The sequence below is a fragment of the Sceloporus occidentalis genome, unplaced genomic scaffold (assembly GCF_023333645.1).
Source record: "Sceloporus occidentalis isolate IW3139 unplaced genomic scaffold, rSceOcc1.0.p SCAF_6, whole genome shotgun sequence".
Taxonomy (NCBI): domain Eukaryota; kingdom Metazoa; phylum Chordata; class Lepidosauria; order Squamata; family Phrynosomatidae; genus Sceloporus; species Sceloporus occidentalis.
In genome coordinates, this window is record NW_028316986.1 from 102,441,452 (window position 1) to 102,464,756 (window position 23,305).

A 23,305-nucleotide genomic window follows, 5' to 3' on the forward strand; every position below is an offset into this window, starting at 1 on the left:
TTATTATTATTATTATTATTAGTCACAGAATGACTGCCCCCCACATCATGTATCAGCCCACCACTCTGTCCTCACTGTATTTTATTGTGCTTTTAATAGATGTTTTAATTGTAATTTGCTTAATCCTGTTTTAAGCGGGACATAAATTTGTAAATGTGGATTTTAACATGTTGTAGCCGCTTTGATTGTCTTGTCACAGAAAAGCGGGATATAAATAAAAGTTTTATTTATTATTTATTATTTATTTATTTACTGCCTTCTTTTCCCAGAGGTGCTGAATCTCAATTTGTAGGCCTCAATACAGTCCTCCTTACATTCTCACAGTTTTCATACCTGTGTCCCTTGCTTATGCGTAAGGGACGAACAGAGGCATGCCCAAGGCATGCGCACATGCTCTCTCGCAGCCGCACACCTATATGAGGCTTGAATAATGTGAAACTCCATTTTCACTGGGGGATCCAGAACGGCTCCCTGGCAAAAACAGAGGGTCGACTATTTCATAATCTTTTCCCTCTCTTTGTCTTCAGTTCTGCTCTATGCTAGAATTGTCATATCTATAATCCAAGGTTTATTTTTCTTGATCACAGTTATGTCTAGAATATTATCTTGGCCTCAGAGGGAGCGATCAGGCAGACCCAGCAACATCAGGGACTGCCTGAAGGAAGAGGCTCCTCCCTCTTTCAACTGTCATCTTGGCCTCAGAGGGAGCGATCAGGCAGACCCAGCAACATCAGGGACTGCCTGAAGGAAGAGGCTCCTCCCTCCTTAACTGTCATCTTGGCCTCAGAGGGAGCGATCAGGCAGACCCAGCAACATCAGGGACTGCCTGAAGGAAGAGGCCCCTCCCTCCTTAACTGTCATCTTGGCCTCAGAGGGAGCGATCAGGCAGACCCAGCAACATCAGGAACTGCCTGAAGGAAGAGGCTCCTCCCTCCTTAACTATCATCTTGGCCTCAGAGGGAGCGATCAGGCAGACCCAGCAACATCAGGGACTGGCTGAAGGAAGAGGCCCCTCCCTCCTTAACTGTCATCTTGGCCTCAGAGGGAGCGATCAGGCAGACCCAGCAACATCAGGAACTGCCTGAAGGAAGAGGCTCCTCCCTCTTTCAACTGTCATCTTGGCCTCAGAGGGAGCGATCAGGCAGACCCAGCAACATCAGGGACTGCCTGAAGGAAGAGGCTCCTCCCTCTTTCAACTGTCATCTTGGCCTCAGAGGGAGCGATCAGGCAGACCCAGCAACATCAGGGACTGCCTGAAGGAAGATGCTCCTCCCTCCTTAACTGTCATCTTGGCCTCAGAGGGAGCGATCAGGCAGACCCAGCAACATCAGGGACTGCCTGAAGGAAGAGGCTCCTCCCTCTTTCAACTGTCATCGTGTCCTCAGAGGGAGCGATCAGGCAGACCCAGCAACATCAGGGACTGCCTGAAGGAAGAGGCTCCTCCCTCTTTCAACTGTCACCTTGGCCTCAGAGGGAGCGATCAGGCAGACCCAGCAACATCAGGGACTGCCTGAAGGAAGAGGCCCCTCCCTCCTTAACTGTCATCTTGGCCTCAGAGGGAGTGATCAGGCAGACCCAGCAACATCAGGGACTGCCTGAAGGACGAGACTTTTCCCTCCTTTAATTGTCACCTTGTATCTGTATTGTATTCAATTTTTACTGTACACCGCTATGATCATTGCGGAACAGCGGTCTATAAATAAAATGTATTATTATTATTATTATTATTATTATTATTATTTAATTATTCGTCAGCTTGAATCTTAAAGTCCTAATTTTGACAGATTTTCATTGTTATGGTCCTGACAGTTCTTTGTGGATGGCAAATCATTTTTATTTTATTTTATTGCATCGATTCTAATGTATCATTGAAGACACTTTATTATGGCATTTCTTAAATTCAGTATATGCCATCTTGGTACAATAACTATCCTTGGTACAGTTATCTTTTTTACATTGCTCATTATTGAAAGAGCATCACATTCATAGCATAAAGGAAGGAATCTAATGTCATTGTTTATTTATTTCAGCATAAGCTGTCATGGATTCAAGTCCACAGGATATGACTTTTTCATTACTTTTTAATTAAAAGGCACACAAAAATGTCCCCTAACCCAGCATTATGGGTCTTCAGAAGGGGTATTTTAGAAAGAATAGCTAGACATTATTTGTTATACTCCCCTCACAAGTGAGGATTTTACAAGTTATTGCATTATTTTCAAAATTAACATTGCTGCCCCTTGTTACCTGAAAAACATGTCAATAAGTAATTTAACATTGCTCAACCTTTGCTTAAGAAAAATTAGGAGAGTCCTAGGGAGAATCAGGCAAAACTTGAAGAAATCACCATGGCCAATGAAGGAAACAGGGAAGAGGAAATGATCCATAGAGAGAGTGAGCAGAGAACACCAGAGGGAGGCTGAGAGAGAAGCCAAACTAGAAGACATGATTAGACAGGAAAGAAGAGGTAGATGCAGCTAGAGTGGGCATTACTAGCACAAGAGAACAGAAGATGATGAAGATTTGCATTTAATTTGCACAGGATAATTTAGCTGAACAGAAGAAATTTAAGTAAACTACTATTTACATATTAATACTGCTCCATAATTGGGAGACTATGAGGTTGTTCTCACTAGGGGAAACCCCGCGTTCTGAATCGAATCCTAGGAGTGGCGTTCCTACTAGGATCCGATTTAAACCTAGAATGGTTCTAGAACAACCCGCAATCGTCCCTACTACAATTCGAATCGTAGAGCGGTTTAAAATTTTGAATCGTGTTTTCGTCATTTAACGCGCGTTAAAAAAGTACTAGGGTCGAACCTACATTTTTCCCTTGAATCGGGATAGGAACTGGAGCATTTAAATAGGAACGACAGCCTTTGAAATCGGGTTAGCTGGATGGGAGGAGCGGAGTGCGATGGGGCTGGCCTTGGGGGAGTTGCCCTTTCTGTCCCCATCCGTCGTGGCTGTCGCCATTTTTGCTTCCCTCACCCCTTTGTCCGCTGTGGTCTTTCAATAAGAGATAAGTATTTTTTTTTATTTTTTATTTTAATGGTTTACAGGCGCTTAATCTCTTCAGCGCTTTAAGCGCCTGAAGTCCTGGCTGCTCAAGTGCCTGCATCTGCCAAAGGACTACAAGGCTTCCCCCGGTGGAATGCAACCTCCCCTCTGTGTGGGGAGAGCCCATTTCTAACGGAGGAGAGGCAGGAAGGGAAGCCTCCTCTCGAAGAGGCATTCCCTGCCCGCTTGGGCTCTGATCTCGCCCAGGCAGGGAAGGGAAGGCTCCTCACGAGGAGGCATCTGATCTCGCCCAGGCAGGGAAGGGCTCTGATCAATGGGGGGGGGGGGGGGATAGAGCCTTTCTCCCTCCCTTTCTCAAATAGAAACTGCCTTCTCCTCCAACCCTGGAAAGAGAATCTTTGGGAAGAGTGCTCCCTCCCTGCTTTTCCAGCAGCCTCCTTCATTGATCTCTGGGCTCTCTGAAGGGATTTTCCCTGGCTGTCTTGGGACGTCTCTTGCTCTTGCTTTATTTGGCTTTCACTCTCTCCTCTCTCTTAGGTCTTTACCCCACGCTCTGTTTTCTCTCCTGCTTTCTCACCCTTGCTCTTGTCCCTTTATCTATTTTTTGACTGTAGCCTCTTGCCGCTGGGATCGTTCTCTTTTCCCCTTTTCTGTCTTCTGTCTCTATCCCATTTAAACTGACTGCCTTCTCCTCCTTGATCCCATTTGCCAACCCTGGGCTTTGGATGCAGAACAGTCTCTACCCACTGACATCCACTGCCTTCTCCTCCTTGATCCCATTTTCCAACCCTGGGCTTTGGATGCAGAACAGTCTCTACCCACTGAAACCCACTGCCTTCTCCTCCTTGATCCGATTTGGCAAACACACACACACACACACACACACTACAGACAGACAGACACACACACACACACACACACGATTATATATGAATACTCACACACACACATGCATATATATATATAAATGCATACACACACAAACATATAGGTATATATACACATATATATTTGTGTGTGTGTTTGCATATGAGTGTGTGTGTGTGTGTGTGTGTGTGTGTGTATAAGGTAATTATAAAGTAACAACTTTTTTAATTTATGAAAAAACCCTCATCTGTAGTTCCAAACCCACTGTAGAAATAATACAGTTTGAGACCCCTTAACCTGTCCTGGCTCAGTACTAAGGAATTATGGGAACTGTTGTGTTTGTGAGGCATTTATCCTCCTCTGCCAGAGAGTGCTGGTGCCATAATAAACTACCATTCCCAGGATTCCCTAGCACTGAGTTATGGCAGGTAATATGGGGAGACGCAGAAGAGGACGTTTGAGCGATTAAGCGCCTTCATTGGTCCATTTGGAAAAAAAAAACCGCCAAAAATACATCAATTCACAAACGGTCAATGAAATGGAAACAATGCCAGAAGATAAATCGCTTCCAAATATTCCGGATTAACATTACATCATTCTGACGTACTATTGATTGACAGCTCCAAATAAGGTATGGAGGAGAAAAATCGATTTATTTAAACACCGATTTCATGCCAAGTAGGAACGCTAGCAGGTAAAAACTTTGATTTAAAAAACCAGATAGGAACGAAGAATAAAAGTGATTCGGAACGCGGTATAAGACCAGGGTTATTTTGAATCGGTTTTATTAAAAACGTTGTATTTTAAATCGTTTCAAATCTTAAGTGAGATTAAGTAAGTAAACTACTATTTACATATTAATACTGCTCCATAATTGGGAGACTATGTCAGGTAATCTATGTTCCTCCTTAGTCTGCTGTCCTGGTGATCAATGTTGATGGGCAAATTCAAGGCCCTCAATCTTTGTTCTTATGGCTGTGAACCCAACCTTGAAACCAAATCTGTTGTGCACAGCACTTGAAACAAAGATTGTCATCTGGACAACAAATCAGACAATTCTCTATGAATGAGGTGACATGGATACACCAAACTTGTCCAAGAGCAGCACAGGTAACTGAAGTTGAAGGTAACAAATATATAATAACAAGCCATGGAGACATATGATTCCACACCTCCAGTTTGCTTTTTGCTGCTTTCATGATTATCATATGTAACAGAATTTAAGTTGGTGGAAGAGTGAAATAAATTGAAGATTAAGAAATTGAAAATTCAGGAGGCAGAACAAATATTGCATATATTATGACTATACCAGATTCTATGCAAATTTCAACCAGCTGAATTGACAAAATATCAGTCTTGGAGGACAGCCTCCAGATCCAGCCTGTCTTACACTGTATGTACAATTGTAATGTATATAAATTTGCTTGCATTTAACCTGGCTTCCATTTCTGTAATAGCATCCTACTTCTGTTTGTTTGTTTCCTTTGTTTTGTATTGTATTCACAACTCCAAATTATTTATTTTTAATGATATCTATATTGAAAGTGTCATTTCAGTCAAAACTAGTTGGTAACAGTTGAACATGACAGTTCAGTTTTCATTGTTCATGAAAAATCAGTTTTCATTATTAGTTTTTTTGTGTGTGGATTTTTCAGGCTATGTGGCTGTGTTCTGGAAGCATTTATTCCTGACATTTCACCAACAGCTATGGCTGGTATCTTCAGGGAATGCCAACATGGAAGTGAGTAGTGTATATATACTGTTGGTTGAGAAGAAATGATTTACATGTTAATCTCTTTATCCAGTGGCCGCCTGCCTCAACGGGCAAGCTGCTTTGCTGCCGGGAGCTGCGGCTGAGATCACCCCAGAATGCTCCTGGGGCGATTCCTCCGCCCCGATTGGTTACACGGGGCGGAAGGGGAGGGCCCTTCCACTCCACACCGCTCTAGGCGGGGCGGAGGTCTTCTCTATGGTGGGGAGTTCCAGTCCTCCAGAGCAGCTCATTGGTCGAGCTGCCTTGGAGGAGGAGTTTCCCCACCCACATGATGGGCCGGGGCCAGAGCCTATATATAGGCCACGCGGTCTGGCCTCGGTGCCATTCTTCCTTTGGCTCTCCCACTCTCCCTCCCTTGGGTTTGTGGGTTTTTGTCACAACTTTAGGGTGGCAGCACAGGCCATGATCTGTTTGGTGTGGTACCAGGGCTACGAAGCACTGGTTTGGGAGTCATTCAGGATCCAAGGGTGAGCAGGGCAAGCGTTGTGGCCATTGTGGGGGCTACAATGTGGGAGCGCCTTCCGGTGACTAGGGGCTTAGAGAACAAGTGAGAGCCTGGTGTCATGGCAGCCAGATGGCGTTCCTTAGCTCCTAGGTCATCCCAACGCCTGGCAGTTAACAGGCTTTATGCTTATCAAACAACTGGGGGGTTGTTCGATATCTCAGATCCTGACCTTATGCTTTTGGCCAACCCTACCAATTGTTTGCTGTTGATAATAAAGTTGTGGCCTTTCTTCCAGCTTTGCCTCATGTGGTTTTTAGTGGCAGCCTCCTAAGCAATGTTCTGTTGTTGAATGGCAAGGCCTCAGGGTGCCTATTTGATTAGTGATCCATTGTCTTCTGGGAAACCCTCCTGGCCCTGGGTAGCTTTTATTTGCATTTACTGAGTCTTGGTTTTGGTGTTTTTCAGGATTGGTAGCCAAACTTTGTTTACTTTCAGGGTTTCTTCTTTCCTGTTGAAATTTGTCGAAGTGTTTGTGACTTTCAATAGCTTCCCTGTGCATTCTGACCTGATAGTTGTTGGCATGGCCCAGAATTTTAGTGTTTTCAAATAGCATTTTATGTCCAGGGTGGTTTATTACATGTTTTGCTACTGCACATTTTTCTGGCTGACCCAGTCTGCAGTGTCTATCATCATGTTACTTCATTTATGTTTAAACACTGCATTTGGTGGTCCCTATGTACACGTGTCTGCAGCTGCATGGCATTCAGTAAACTCCTGTGGCCATGAGGGGATATCTCTTGTTCTTCACTGAGTAAAGCATTTGCCGGATTTTCTTGGGTGGTCTGTAAACCATTTGGAGAGTGTGCTTCCTCCCCCCATTTCCCTATTCTATCCGTGACTCCTTTGATGTATGGTAAAAATAACTTCCCTTTGGGTGGTCGTTTGTCTTCACTCCTATAGGTTTTTCTGGGTCTGGCAGCCCTTCTGGAATAAGCATTAGCCTGTAGAGCCCAGTCTAGGTGCTTCAATGCATCTTCCAGGAAGTGGGTTTCACAGATCTTTTTTTCCCAGTCTACCAAAAAAACAGATGGGTGGAAGGGGTGGCTTGAAATATCATTCAACCATGCTCTGATCATTTGCAGAATGGGCCTCCTTCTGTCCATGCAGGTGATTCCCAAGAATGTAGTTTAGTGCAGGGGAATATGTGTAGTCATGGCAATAATGTTAAAATTAGCACTAAGTAGTGATCATAAATAAGTAACTACTTCATATTCAAAAGTACTACTTAGTCATGATTTTGACACTATTGCCACAGTTGAAATTCACCTTCCAGTCTCCTTTACTAGGCATCAGTTGGTGGGGAGAAGGAAGCCCATTCTGTCTAAGATCAGAGCATGGTTGAATGATCTTTCCATTAGGTTTTGGGGGATTGGGCCAGAAGAAATTACTTAGATAAGTATAAGCTGATACAGGATTCCAGCCACTTTGTTCTCTATATCTCTCTAACACTTCCAGGTAATTGAATACAATGGCAATCCCTTGCAACATTTTGTATTAATTTGTTAGATACTGTAATAGGCTAAACAACTAGGGCAGCAAGTTCCAAAACAAAAGGCAGAAGTTCCTTGTGTGTTGTATTAACAAAATAACAGATGTATGGTTTTGTTTTACTCTTAACTGTTAATTAAATCACATTTACACAATTTGGGCAAATTCTGTTTTCTATTTTCAACCCCTCCCTTTTTTAAAAAAACAGGAGGTGGAATATACTTGCCTGAGGAAACAATTCAGTGCAATGAAAGAAACACAAATAGAAAATCCACACAAAGTAATAGATTTTTTTTTCTTTTCTTTTTTACAGAAAAATGTTTCTTAAAGGACGCAGATCTATATTTTGGCAGGAACAGCTAAACATTTTTCTGGAGAAAAATGTTCTGAATTTTTCAACTTGAGAAAGTCTTTTAAATCACAGACTTGTCATAGATAAGTTAAAAACAAAAGAACAACACAAAATAAAAATGAAGGCACTTTAGCCTTATAGCTAAGCTGTATATTACCCACAGAAAATTTAACAGAAACTTATTAATTTGGCATCAAAATGCTGAGTTCTATGATATCTATACAGCAGATTTGCATGCATTTGCATATATTTACATATAACTTTGTCTACCTTGTGCAAATCAGACACAGTCATATTTTATATTGCACAGTTTTTTCTATATCACTGGGGAGAGCAAAGCATCTAAATAGGGTTTTAGAACTCTACCTTTTCTTCACTATAAACCCAGACCTTAACTTTATCTTTTTAAAGCTAGTCTTGGCCACTGTACAAGGTAAAAAAATAAATAAATCTTTCAACTGAAGACTGAATGCAGAATACTGAATACTGAGTCCACCATCAAACTCCTGTCATAGAATACAAACCAGCCTTCCTTTATCTGCTACAAAATGATTATTTATAGTTGCACCATATACAAATGATTATTATATATAATATAATGTCTGAAAATGAAAGTGTCCATACACGACTATTGTTAATTAAAAATGGCCATAGCAGGTGCTTTAATTTCACCCAGCCAGTAACAAATGTGCATTAACACACATGTTTCATTCTAAAGGAATGTGCATACACATAACACACACACAGAGCTACACCCCTCATAATGCTATTTATTGCAGAACAAGTCATTTTCCATGATGCAAAAGGATATAGATTAATGATAGATAACAGTAGGCACATGGTACTTTTAAGAGAGTGCAGACATTTTCAGGAACCTGGGTTGACCCAATACATTTTGCTGTCTGAAGAAGAACAAATAATGCTCACCACCTAGCCAAAGTCAACCAAGTTGTCTGTCACAAGAGACAGAGAAACCCATGAGCACCTCTTCCCACTTGAGCAGTATAAATACAATAGCAAGTTCAGTAATTGAAAACCTGTTGCTTTTTCATGACATGCAGCATGTATTGCCTGAAGAAATCTACTAGAACCAGCTCTAATGGGAATGCAAAAAATAAAAGTAAAAATGTATGCAAGGTATTAAAACAAATTCAAAAATCATCATCAAGTTTGCTCATTAATCACAGGTTTAAAATGAGTCTCTCTGATGAGTGACATAAGGGTAGCCCACAAGATTATAAAACTAGATGAAAAGTATTTTGAAGATTATGTAAAATCAACTTAATATTGGAGCAGTAATAACTCCATTCTAAATCATTTATAAACACAGACATTTATGTGAGCAATTTGGGGAGGAAAAAATATATCAGTCTTCTAAGAGTTTAATAACTAAGAAGCACTTTGCCAACAAAAGGGAGTCTTTTATATAAATAAAGTAATTTGAAATAGCTGGCTTTTAATATATCTGTTTAGATAAAGACAAAAATGGAGAAAGAGATATATTTAATGGATGCGACCCTCTATTGGTTTATTCAGGATTTCTGGTTAAATATAACTGTTTATCAGGTGGAATGCAAAGGTAGACAATGATCAAGTACAGGAAAAAAATGTTGGTTGAAGATCAATACTTTTATGTCACAGACCTAAATGGTACAGTTCGAAACCACAGCATAAGAATTTATGTGTCAGTGTTACTTCCCTTGACTAGTTACTTCCCTTGGATAATCTCCTAGTATTAACCTTCTCACATGTGTTTCTGCCAACAAAGATATCATATCTAATGCACTGAGCAGCACTCTATAACCTCATTAATTAGAGACAATTTTCATGCCTATTTCCTCCAAGTACATGAAATGTAGTTATCATGAAGTACTTCCTCTTCTCAGGTATGGGAGGGTTGTGTATGTTGGGGGGGGGGGGGACCAGGAGGATGAATCAAGCCCTTACATGAGAAAAATAAAGTATTAAATAGGAGGAAGAAGGGAGAGAAAGGTGGGGGAGGAGAACAAGTTCAGAGTAAACAGGTTAGTGGGGAATGGCATCTTAGGCATTTCAACAAAGTATATATCGTAAATATCATGCATAACAGAGCCCAAAGAGCAAGATCACAATGACAACTGTCTCCACTTAAATGTTTTTAATGTACAGCTATGCAACAAAAAATGCATTTTCCTTATAACAGATATGCCTACTTTTCTCATGAAATAATTCATACTCACTGGTCAGTTTACTAAACCTTTGATTTTTCTTCATTCTGTTTCTTTAGAAAAGCCCATGCTCTTTCACACCTTAATGTGGATCTGCCTTTGGTTCCAAAGTGATTTTACTCAAACCTGTTTCTTACACCACAATCCTATGCTTGGTAGTAAATTCCATTAAATGAAGTAAGATTTTGGCCCTGTACACACTAGCCTGAAAGGTCAGCATGGGGACAGAGTCAGGGCATAGCGTATTCACAATGCACACATGACTCAATCCCCAGGGTGCCCTGATGCTGTGTACCACTCCACACTGTGTCACGGCATGCTTCTGATGTTGCATCCATATGATGCAGCACTGAAGGAGTGCCATATAGCCGCGGCAATGTGACTATGGCACCTTTTCAAGAGCACAAAAAGTAGCTGGTTTTGGTGGCTCCTTTTTCTGTCCTCAAAAGGCCAAATTGGGGGTGCAGTGTGAGGTTGCTGTGGCCCCAATCCAGCTAGAAAAGAGGCAACATCCTGCTGTCCCTTAGGGGCTTACCAGTAAATGCTACAACTTTGCATTGACACCACTTTGGCAGACTGTTGACAAGAAAGCAATGGAGGAGGAAGGAGAAGATGTGCCTGCCCCTCCCCCCCCCCCCCCACTTTCATTGTGAGATTAGCTGGGGAAAGTGCACATGTGTGTTCCTCCTCCAAACACGGGCTATATACAGAAGCCTAGAAGCCTATAATTGGAAGACGCCCCAAGGGAAAATCCAGGCAAACACTCTCTCCTCCATTTGGTTAGATGTGGGCCATTCTGTATATTCTTGCATGGCAGAAGGGGATTGGACTAGATGACCCCTGAACTACCTTTCAGTGCTAGGATTTCTTCATAGCTGAATTCCTGCATGGCAGAAGGGAATCACCCCTTCACTTCCCCCTTTCTCTTCTGTGAGGATTTGAACAAGAGAGTGGGAGGAGGGGAGGAGATTTTAAGGTGCCCATCACCTACACACTAAATTCCTCCTTTTGTTCCTTTTGTTTTGAAGGACAGGACCTTCAGGAAAAACTTGGTAATGCAAATGAAATTTGCACCTATACATATAATTAGCGTAAATGTTCAAATTTGTCAACAATTACCCTCTCCCCTGTGAGAGTAAGGGACGAATAACAAGAACGAGATGAGAAAATTGATTTGGCACAATACTACTAACTTGTCCAAAACAACTGATTTACATATCACAGCACCAATTGGGGATTTCCCCCCTTTCTTTCCTAGAACCAAAACAACACACTGTAATGTGACTTCTCTTCTTCCTTTGCCCGCAGCAGCACCAATGATACAGGAATATAAACTACAGTAGGCCATTGGTATCCATGGACTTGCCATCTGTGGATTCCAGCATCAGTGGATGGCAAGCTCACATGGGGGGGGGGGCAGAGGAGGAGGAGGAGGAGGAAGACACAAATGGAGGAGAAGGGAGGAGGAGCAAGAGAAGGCAGCAGCGGTGGGAGGAAGATGATGAGGGAGAGGAGGCAGTCGTGGCCGGGGGGAGAAGAGCAGAGGGACAAAGAGAAGGGGCAGAGGCGGCAGTGGAAGATGAGGGGGAAGGAGAAAGTAGGAGGAAGAGGTGGAGACATGGGAGGCAGAAGGGGAGAGGAGGAGGAGGAAGGAAGAGGAAGGAAAAGGTGGACGTGGCGAGAATAGAAGGAAGGAGGAAGAGGCAACATTGGTGGTGGCTTGAAGGAGAAGAAGGAGGAGGAAGAGGAGGCAGCTCCCTGTCACCCAACACAGTGAGAGCAGTGAGGTGGGCTTTGGACAGCCACGGTGGCAAAGTCCCATTGTCCTCAATGGTGGCGCAGCTGCATGGCCACACCACCATTGAAGGCAATGGGACTTGAGCATCCATGAATATTGGTATCCATGGGGGGATCTGGAACAGATCTCCCATGGATACCAAGAGCTGACGGTATATCACAACTGCTGTGTTGAACTGAAGACTCCAGAGAGCAGAGGTCTGGCTCAAACTCTTTTCCCTAACTGAAGCAAAATGTGACATGGGGCTTCCACGGCCTGTGCTGAGAAGCTGACTGGACCAATAACTGAGTCTTACTTCACCAAAGGTAATGGAGCAAAATCTTCTCCTGCAACTGATGAAACAAGCCACCTGAGAGAGTGTAAGATAGGACAGCCCATGTGGCAAACACTATCCTGTTCTCCAGCACTTCATTATTGAGGACATTGCCACATCAGCCCCATTCTCTTTGCAATCACTTTAGTTAATGAAAATGGAAACATACCAGTTTGAGAGCAGCCTTTATCACGCGTCTCTTCCACAGCACAACTAGGGCTATTTCTGCCATCATTCTCTCTTCCACACTCCCTCTAATCCCAGCTTCTCTGCTTGCCTTGTGTACCTTTCAGGGATACACACATACACACACACACACACGAGAAAAGAAATACAAAAATAAATAAAGGATATCAGGCTGCTTGGGAATAGTGTGTAGGGAACAGGGGGGGGAGGAGGAGGCACTGGACTTTATCACATGGGAGGCAAACATCCTCCTCCCATCATTAAATCATCATTAAACCATGTTAATCGCATGATCGGGAGGGGGGGTAAGACAGCCCCACATGCTTATCCTGTTCTTGTCCCATATGTAAACATTAATGATATGTCATTTGGTATCAACGGAAACTCCTGTTAATACCAAATAATGCATCCATTCCTGTTTGCGGACTGGACAAGAATGGGGTAAGCATGTAGGGGTGTGATGATCTTCCCCCTGGTGACATGATTAACATGATTTAAAGATGATTTAATTATGATTTAATGATGGAAGGAGGACACTTGCCTCCTCCGTGTGATAATTTCCACTGACATCACATGACTGCCAATCTTGAAACTGCCACAGCAGTGATGCTTCACACCAGAAGACTAATGGGTCTTCAGTGCAATTTGGATCAGTTTCCCTGACAAATGAAATGAGGCACCCTAAATATGCTTCACAGAGACATCAAGCATGGGTTACAGATGAAGTCATGTGATGGGCATCACCAAAGGCACTATTTTCTGACTTTAAAAGCCCCATATGATAATCTCTTGATTCTCACACTCAGCATCTGCCACCTGAGGTGACTGCTTTATACTAGCCTTTCAAAAAGAGGAAGAAGAGAGAGCATACGATTTGTTTGGGGAAGATCCCAAGGTCAACCCCTGACCTCTCTAAATAAAAGGATCAAGTGACAGGACAGGGCTTTTCTGAGACCTCAGAGAACTGCTGCCAGTTCTGTTGGTAAATTGCCAAATGTTGCTGAAGTCCAACTCCCATCAGACTTCAGCAAATATAACCAGTAGTGAGGAATGATGGAAGCTGAGATCCAGTAACATTTGGAAGGACAAACATTTCCAAGCTCCAATCTATATTAAGGTTACAACTCAGTGCACACTTAGGACTAAGACCTGCTATACAGAGTAGGAATTTTTCTAACTAAATATTCATTCAGCCACACTGCACAAGGATTTCATGTGGGAGTATTTCTTCCATTTGTATTAGTAAAAATATTTGCCTCCCATATCTTGTTTAATGAGTCTACTATACAGTTCTAAAATTGAAATTGCACCTTTGGATCCATTAAATTGGAATTCATACTCACCTTCCTAATCTCTTCAAGTAGCCTCTGGAGGCACAGAATTTCTCAGAGGAACGGAGATAGATTTTAATTGTACATAAGTAAACACGGGTACCATGTCTGCACTGAGGGTTGTAATGTCTCTAGGCCCATCATTTTCAACACCTTAATTAACTGCTCTATTCTTTGCAGGCCTGATGTGCTGCTTGGAGGTAAGGTTGGATTAAAACTAATTGCTTTCTCATGGAAAACAGACAGAACTAGGTCTTGTATTATTTTGGTTGAGAAATCTGAAGCACGCAGCTTGCAGCAGCAAACACTTTCTAAAAGCCTGGGGAATTGGAGTAAGAAAGGAAATGAGGGCCTGTCCACTTAACTCACTGATTTCAAGATCTGAAAGCATCCAGCCATTAATTTGTCTGATTAATCCATTAGTGCAATGATTACAGATTTAAAAGAAGGAGCTTCTTATTCACTGTACATTTACAGTAGAGCCTCCCACCCTTCAAATCAAACTCACTCTTTCTCAGGCTCTTTTTCCTTTGCTTCTAAACTTAATATAACCGAAGAAGGCAGTTGTGGCCGTCTGGATGTTAATGGACTACAGTTCACAATCTCTTACTGAGTGAACTTGTGCACCAGACAATCCTGAAGGGGAGTGGCATGGGGGAGGTGCAGACTACACCAGGTGACTCCCTAAGGGGGGATTAACACCATTTCTCCTCAAACGCCTACCTTTTGGCAGAAACAGGTGGTAGCATTCATCTGCTTCCCTTTAAAATGATTTAAAAGACCGTGGGAGTGTGGTGAAGCTCGGGGGGGGGGGGGAGAAAGGAGAGGCCCCAGAATTTTTTTAAATTAAAATTTCAAATTTTAAAATTGTATTTTTTTAAAAACAAAATTAAATTTAAAAAATTTAATAATTATTTTAAATTTAAAAAATTTAATAATTATTTTAAATTTTTCATTAGAAACATCACATATTAACTAGATCTTCACTATGTATATGTAACCGCATTTAGGTTGTGCATATGATATTGCAATATGAAGTTATAATTTTTATTTTGCTAACTGTTTATGTGAGAATTATGATCTACGAGTAACATTAGTGCAAAAAAGTATGACTAAGAATTCTGTATGGTGTAAAATAGGAGGAGGTCAATGTGGGGGTAGCACCATGAGTTATTGCACTGGGTGACACCAATCCTAGTAACACTACTGCTGAAGGGCCACAGTTGTTCACTCTATAACAGTTGAAAATGAAAATAACATGAATAGTTTTAACTTTTGTTTTTAATATAACTATTTGTTTATTTATTTTTAACTATGGTAAGATTAAAGTTGTACTTTGTTTTAATTTGTGAACTGCATTTGGTCCCATGTCATGACAAAAGTGGGAAGTCAATAAAATTGTACCACTAAGGGTGGTACAACCTAGTTTCCTCTCCCAAATGCGAATATGAATATGACTCGATCATGATCAATGTCTCTCTATCCGCCCAATTTTCCCTAATTTTTATTCTATTATATTTTAGTGTTTTTAAACTGTGATTATCCTATATTGTAGTTTTATAATTGAGATAGGGGGTTGGGAAGGGATTAATTTTGAATTTTACTGTATTTTTAATGTATTTTTACTGTTATAACCCACCCAGATTCCTCATGATTGGGCAGGCTATAAATAAATCACTTATTATTATTATTATTATTAGTAGTAGTAGTAGTAGTAGTGCAGTCCTCCAAAGTAGATCAATATTGAGGGACTTCCTCTAATATTTTATTGGTATACCACATTAATTGCCATAGCAATAGCAAGTAACTTTCTATACCGCTTACCTATGTACTAAGCAGTTTACAAAGTGTAAGCTAATTGCCCCCAACAAGCTGGGTACTCCTTTTAGTGACCTCGGAAGGATGCCAGGCTGAATCGACCCAGAGCGCCTGGCTGGTATTAAACTCACAACCTTGTGGTTTGTGAGTGAGTGACTGCAGTACAGGCATTTAACCACTGCACTAACATAGCTCCATCTGATGAAATCTTGGGATGAGATACTTAGAATTCTCTGCCAGACAGCTCTGGTATTATAATTCAGGGTAGTACACTAGAGTACTCTAAGCAGCACATACAACTACAAGTTCCAAAACTCTGTAACAGGCAGCTAAAGTGGTATCTGACAGCTACAACTATGTTGTCTGGATATACCCAAGATTTGCACAAGCCTCTATGAAGAGAGAAGCTAGGCAAGATGGCTGGAGCCAGCCAGTCACAGCTCTGGGAATGCCATGGGGGGGGGGGGGGGCTATAGGGAAGAAAGGATACCAAACTACCAAACTGAAGTTTGTCTCTGACAGAAGACAGTTAGGAAAAACATTGTAACAGAGATAGGAGAGTCAGCCAGCAGAAGAACTGATTGGGGTTTTGGAGAGCCATACATGATTAAATAGTTCAGGAGTTAGTGTCTGACCTTATTCTATTAATTGTATTAATTAATTTGATCTAATTGTATTAATAAACTTTACTTGTTTGTTTATTCATTTTTACAACTATGTCTGGTTATTTCTGTTAAGTTTTGACAGAAAGTCTGGTAAGCTCATTGAAGAACATACCCACTAATCTACAGCAGGATCACCTTGAGATCCAAGTGCTCAATCCAGGGAGGTTTCTTTAGGAGAAAGGGGCAAGGTGAGTGACAGAAGCCCAAGGATTTGGAACTGGTGGGCCAGCCTTTAGAGAGGATTCATCATGCTGCTGTATCCACAAGGGAACTATTGAACATAGCACTTACAAGCAAATATTATGCTAAATATTCAAAATGTTTAGCTAAATATGGCGCTGACATGTCCTGTATGAGTGATGTATACTGTATTACCCAAAGAAAGCAAAATAATTTAATAATAATAATAATAATAATAATATTTATTTATTTATAACCCGCTTCTCCCTATGTTGGATCAAGGTGGGTAACAGCATATAAAAAAGAGAAAACAATAAAATCAAAAGCACAGAAATAGTAGATAAAAGTACACTAAACTCCAAATTCCCACTCCTCCAAAAAAAATTAATGTTAAAAGCAATTCCCAAACAATGGGCAATAAAATCAGTCAAGAACAAATCAGTCTGAAGAGAACAATTTAAGCAAGTGGAGAGTGAGATTAGGGGATCAATTTGGGAAGGCCCGCCAGAATAGATCTGTTTTTATTGCCTTTCTAAAGGCCTCCAAAGATGTTAGTTGGCAGATCTCATCTGGCAGATTGTCCTCTGAGAACTAGCAGTCTAGTTCTCTTTCACTGTAGTAGATTCTTCCTTGAGGAACTGAGAGTGCAGGAAGGATTATATGGGAGGAGGCGTTTACTCAGGTAAGATGGACCCAGGCCATGTAGATGGAACAATTTTTAGAAAACACCCTTTTACAGTAATGGTATCTCAATAGTGATTTTCAGTGGGTGACATGTCAAGAATGCAGTGTAGACCACAGAAAACAAAGCTGTTCTTTTTGGAAGTTTTATCCTCCCCAGCCAAGCACTGGAAGTTCCTGTCACAGAGAAGAGAAGGAAAGAAGTAGCTGGGCAGCCATTTTGAGTGGAGAGTGTGCTTGCTGCTGAGGGGGTGGAGCTTCTGTGAGTCACATTTGTGAGTCACCAGGGACAGAGCTAGCAGACTAGCTCTATATAACTCCTGCCAGAGCCGTGCACCGAATTTTTTTTCATCCAAAGAGAACTACAGCAGAGGCTGAGTTGATTGAACTCACTGCCAGGGATTGGTGAAAAGGCCAGGGGATGATTTCTTTAGGAGGAAGCCCACAGTCCTGTTTCAGTCAATACTTAAGACTTCTCAGTATGGACACTGACAGAACTGCTGCAGTCACCTGCAACACTTGTGGGATGTTTGCCTTCTTCTCTACAGATGTGGAGAACTTCACATGCACCAAGTGCAAGTTGGTAGCACTTTTGAAGGAGAAAGTCCAGCAGCTGGAGTCCAGAGTAGCTACATTTCAGTATATTAGGGAGCAAGAGGATTTCCTGGACAGAACGGAACAAAATGTCTTGGACTGGGACCACACAGAGGGGGTTACTGGGCAAAGAAGGTCACTTCACATACACAGGAGGCAGACAGCTGGAGGAATGTCACACAGAGGAATGTTTTGGGAGCTTGCAGCTAGAGAATCAGTTTGAAGCTCTTTCCCTTATCAAGGAGGACGAGGAAGTGGACGAGGAAGAGCAGCATGTACAGACTTCAGGGACAGAGCAGGGAAGACTGACAGTTCCACCAGAGGGAACAGTCGCTGCTAAGCCTTGGAGGAGAAGTGTGGTTGTAGTGGGGGACTTCTTGCTGAGGGGTACAGAAGCAGTGATTTGTAGGCCTGAGAAGATGTCTCAGAGGTGTGTTGTCTCCCTGGGGCAAAGATCTGTGATGTGACAGAAGGCTGACAAGACTGGTCAAGCCTACTGACCAATACCCCTTTGTAACAGCTAATCTCTCTTCTGTGGCAGGCACCTGGGACTTCTATTATCCCACCCCGCTGCCCGCCAATTCCTGTAACGAACCCCCTTTAATATATGGCGGGTTCACAGTATTATTCAATATAGTAGCGTGGATAAACAGATATGGCCGACACATCTTTAAGGTGAAACAAAACCATATGAACTTTATTGAACAAGTTGTTTAACAGATATGACTTGAACTTAGTTCAGGTGTGTTCCTTTTTGTTGCAAATTTATTCTTCCCCTCGTTACTATGTTCCTTTCTTCCCCTCTATCCTCTTTATCTACCCTAGGACTTCTCTGTCCCTCTCTGGGTAATTTTTTTTAATATCCCAGCCCCTACGGCTGCTCTATATCTCAACCAAACTAGTAACTCAAACCCCTCTGCCTGGGTCTGGTTACATAGAGTCTCTCCTTTCTAGACTCTTTAATTTAACTCCTGTCCCTCTCTGGACATACTCCTATCAACTGTCTTCCCCAACCTCTCCTCCAGCCTTTTCCCTCTTGGGTTCTAACCCCCTAACTGCCTCATTACCGCCAACATTCCAACTGCCCATCCCCAACGGACGCCTGGAATGTTCACAAATCCCAGCCCTCATTTCATTGGCTGGCCCTCAGCTGCCTCCTGATTGGTCAGCTGGGCGTGCTCTCCATTACACCCTTCCTTTAGGTTCATGTGGGAACCAATGATACTGCAATACACAGCCTTCAGAACATCAGAAGGGATTACGAGGCTCTTGGTAGGAAGCTGAAAGAAATGGATGCACAAGTTGTCATCTCGTCTCTTCTGCCAGTTGAAGGGCATAGTCCAGGAAGGGAGAGGAAAATAGCAGATGTAAACAACTGGCTCCACAGATGGTGCCGCCAAGAACGATTTGGATTCTTCGATCACGGGCTGTGGTTCCATGAAGGGGGGCTTCTGGCAACGGATGGGTTGCATCTCATGCCAGTTGGAAGAAATGTTTTTGCTAACAGTCTCAAGAATTTTATCAGGAGGGCTTTAAACTGAGTTCCGTGGGGGAGGGAGACAATATTATGGAAGGCGAAAGGGGTGGAGAAAATAGTCAAACTGACATAGAAGAAACAAAACAAATAGTGCAAGGACACAAAAGTGGGAGGCAAAAAAATGTGCACAGGCAGCAAGTAAAGAGGACCCATGGTCTGCAATGTCACTACACTAATGCACAGAGCATGGGAAATAAGCAAGCTGAACTAGAACTCTTAGTACAACAAAGTAAATAAGATATAATAGGCATCAGTGAAACCTGGTGGGATGAGTCTCATAAGTGGAATGTAGAAATAGAGGGGTATAACGTTTTAAAGAGAAATTGGCCAAATAGGAAAGGAGGAGGAATAGCACTATATGTCAGAGATATTTACACCAGTGAAGAGATCCAGGACATCAATACTGGAAGCCAGGTGGAGAGCATCTGGATAAAAATTAAAGGGGAGGGAAACAACAAGGTTTTTTTTGGTGGGAGTCTACTACAGACCCCTCTGTCATATGGAGGTATTTGATGACACCTTTCTAGAACAGATGACTACAAACTCAGAAAGGAGAGATGTAGTAGTGATGGGTGACTTCAACTATCCTGATATTTGCTGGAATTCAAACTCAGTCAAATCCTCAAGGTCTAGCAAATTCCTCATTTGCCTCAAAGACAATTTCATTGTCCAAAAGGTGAAAGAGGCAATAAGGGGGTCAGCTATTTTAGATCTCGTAACCAACAAGGATGAGTTGATTAATGGGGTGCAAGCGGTGGGATCATTAGGTGGAAGTGACCATGTTCTCCTTAAGTTTGTTATACAGTGGAAAGGAGATGCCAGGCATAGTCAGACACACATTCTAGACATTAGGAGAGCTAATTTCAGTAAACTTAGAGAAATACTGGGGCTGATCTCGTGGTCCGGAAGACTAAAAAAGAAGGGAGTTCAGGATGGATGGGAGTTTCTAAAAAGGGAGATACTGAAGGCATAATTTCAAACAGTTCCAGTGAGGAAGAAAAATGGGAGGTGTCTTGAGAAACCAGGATGGATGACTAAGGAATTTTCAACTGAGTTAAGTCTTAAACAGAACATGTATAAGAAATGGAAAAACGGGGAAATCACCAAAGAGGAATTCAAACAAGTAGCTGGCTTGTGTAGGGATAAAGTCAGAAAAGCTAAAGCGCAGAATGAACTTAGGCTTGCTAGAGAGGTTAAGAACAATAAAAAGGGCTTTTTTTGCTCTGTCCACAGCAAAAGAAATAAAAAGGAAATGGTAGGGCCACTGCATGGAGAGGATGGCAAAATGCTAACAGAAGACAGAGAAAAGGCAGAACTACTCAACACCTTCTTTGCCTCAGTCTTCTCAGAAAAAGAAAAGGGTGCTCAACCTGAGGATAATGGAGCAGAGGACAGAATAGGGGAATTTCAGCACAGAATAAGCAGAGAGTACAGGGATACCTTGTTAATCTAAATGAATATAAATCTCCAGGACCAGATGAACTACATCCAGGGTAGTAAAAGAACTGGAAAATGTAATATCGGAGCCATCGGCAATAATCTTTGAGAACTCCTGGAGAACAGGAGAAATCCCAGCAGACTGCAGGAGGGCAAACATTGTCCCCATCTTCAAAAAGGAAAAAAGAGGATCCTAAAAATTATCGTCCAGTTAGTCTGACATCAATACCAGGAAAGATTCTAGAGCATATAATTAAACAGAGAGTCTGTGAACTAGAAGGCAATTCCATAATCACAAAAAGTCAACATGGGTTTCAGAGAAAGAAGTCATGCCAGACAAATTTTATCTCTTTCTTTCATAAAATTACCAGCTTGGTAGATGAAGGGAACGCTGTGGATATAGTATATCTTGATTTCCGTAAGGCCTTTGACAAAGTTTCCCATGACTTTCTTGCAAATAAGCTTGTAAAATGTGGGCTAGACAAGGTAACTGTTACATGGATTTGTAATTGGTTGACTGGCCGAACCCAAAGGGTGCTCAACAATGTCTCCTTTTCATCCTGGAGAGAAGTGACCAGTGGGGTCCCACAGGGGGTCTGTCCTGGGCCCAGTGCTATTCAACATCTTTATCAATGACGTGGATGACAGAATTGGGGGCATATTTATCAAATTTGCAGATTACAGCAAATTAAGAGGAATAGCTAATGCCCCAGAGGACAGGATCAAAATTCAAAACGACCTGAATAGACTAGAAAGCTGGGTCAAAGCTAACAAAATGAAATTCAACATGGAGAAATGTAAGGTACTGTACTTAGGGCGGAAAAATGAAATGCACAGTTATAAGATGGGGGACACCTGGCTGAAAGAGACTACATGTGAAAGGGATCTTGGAGTGAAAGTAGACCACAAGTTGAACATGAGTCAACCATGCGATGCGGCAGCTAACAAGACCAATTCAATTTTAGGCTGCATTGTTAAAAGTATAGTGTCTAGATCAGGGGTCGGCAACCTAAGGCCCGTGGGCCAGATCCGGCCCACCGAGGCCTTGGGACCAGCCCCAGCCTGGTCCTGCTGCCCCTGCCGCAGCTTCCGCGCCGCTCCGGGCACCCACGGGGGCTTGATGTCCTCCTCCTCCACTGCGCATGGCCGCACGGAGGAGGCGGAGGAAGAGGAGGGCAGCGAGGCCTGGGGCAGAGGAAGCGAAGGTGGAGGCTGGTGGCCTCCCCCTCCCTCTCGGCCTCTGCGGAGGCCGAAGCCTCCGCAGAGGCCAGGAAGGAGCATGCGGGGCCACCGCCGGCGGCCTCCCCCATCCGTCTCGGCCTCTGCGGAGGTCAAAGCCTCCGCAGAGGCCGAGAAGGAGTGCGCGGGGCCACCGGTGATCGCTGCAATCGCCAGCGGCCTCCTCCCTCCTTATTTATTTATTTATTTATTGGCTTCAGCCCACCAGTTGTCTGAGGGACAGCAACCCAGCTCCTGGCTCAAAAAGGTTGCCTACCCCTGGTCTAGATCAAGAGAAGTAATAGTTTCACTGTATTCTGCTTTGGTCAGGCCTCACCTGGAATATTTTGTCCAGTTCTGGGCACCACAATTTAAAATGGATGTGGAGAAACTGGAGTGTGTTCAAAGGAGGTTGACTAAAATGGTGAAGGGTCTGGAAACCATGTCCTATGAGGAGCGACGTAGGGAGCTAGGGATGTTTGGCCTGGAGAGGAGAAGGTTAAGAAATGATATGATAGCCCTGTTTAAATATTTGAAGGGATGTCATATTGAGGAGGGAACAAGCTTGTTTTCTGCTGCTCCAGAGAACAGGAGCAGAACAGTGCATGCAAACTGCAGGAGAAGAGATTCCACCTCAACATTAGTAAACATTACTTCCTGACAGTAAAGGCTGTTCGACAGTAGAACACACTCCCTCAGAGAGTGGTAGGGTCCCCTTCCTTGGAGATCTTTAAACAGAGGCTGGATGGCCATCTGTCAGGGATTATTTGACTGAGATTTCCTGCATGGCAGAGGGTTGGACTGGATGGCCCTTGTGGTCTCTTCCAACTCTATGATTCTATGATTCTAGTCTTAGGATTCCTTGCTGACAATTTCTTTGGGAATCCCCAGGGGAAAGACAACCAGATCATATCCACACCACACCCACAAATAATTATTCTCGCAATGAAATGCAATGAGACATCCACATTCAAACTGGCTATTCATTCATAGCAGGATAGGCGTTATTAACAGATTTATTCAGCATTTTTTTAAAAAGTCATGTTACCAATGACTGTAGATCACAACACGCTGGGAGAACCACAACATTGTGCAATGAGACTATAGACAAAAGTGGGACCAGACCATTGCTATGACTGTAATGGTGTGATTTGATAAGGAACTTAAAGAGACAGTGTGGTATAGACGTTTGAGTACTAGACTGGGACCCTAGAGACCAGTACCATGGAAACCCACTGGGTAATATTGGGTCACATTCTTTCAGCCCCAGGGAAAGGCAACAGCAAACTCCCTTTGAACAAATCTTGCCAAGAAAAACCCACGCCTTTCTTTT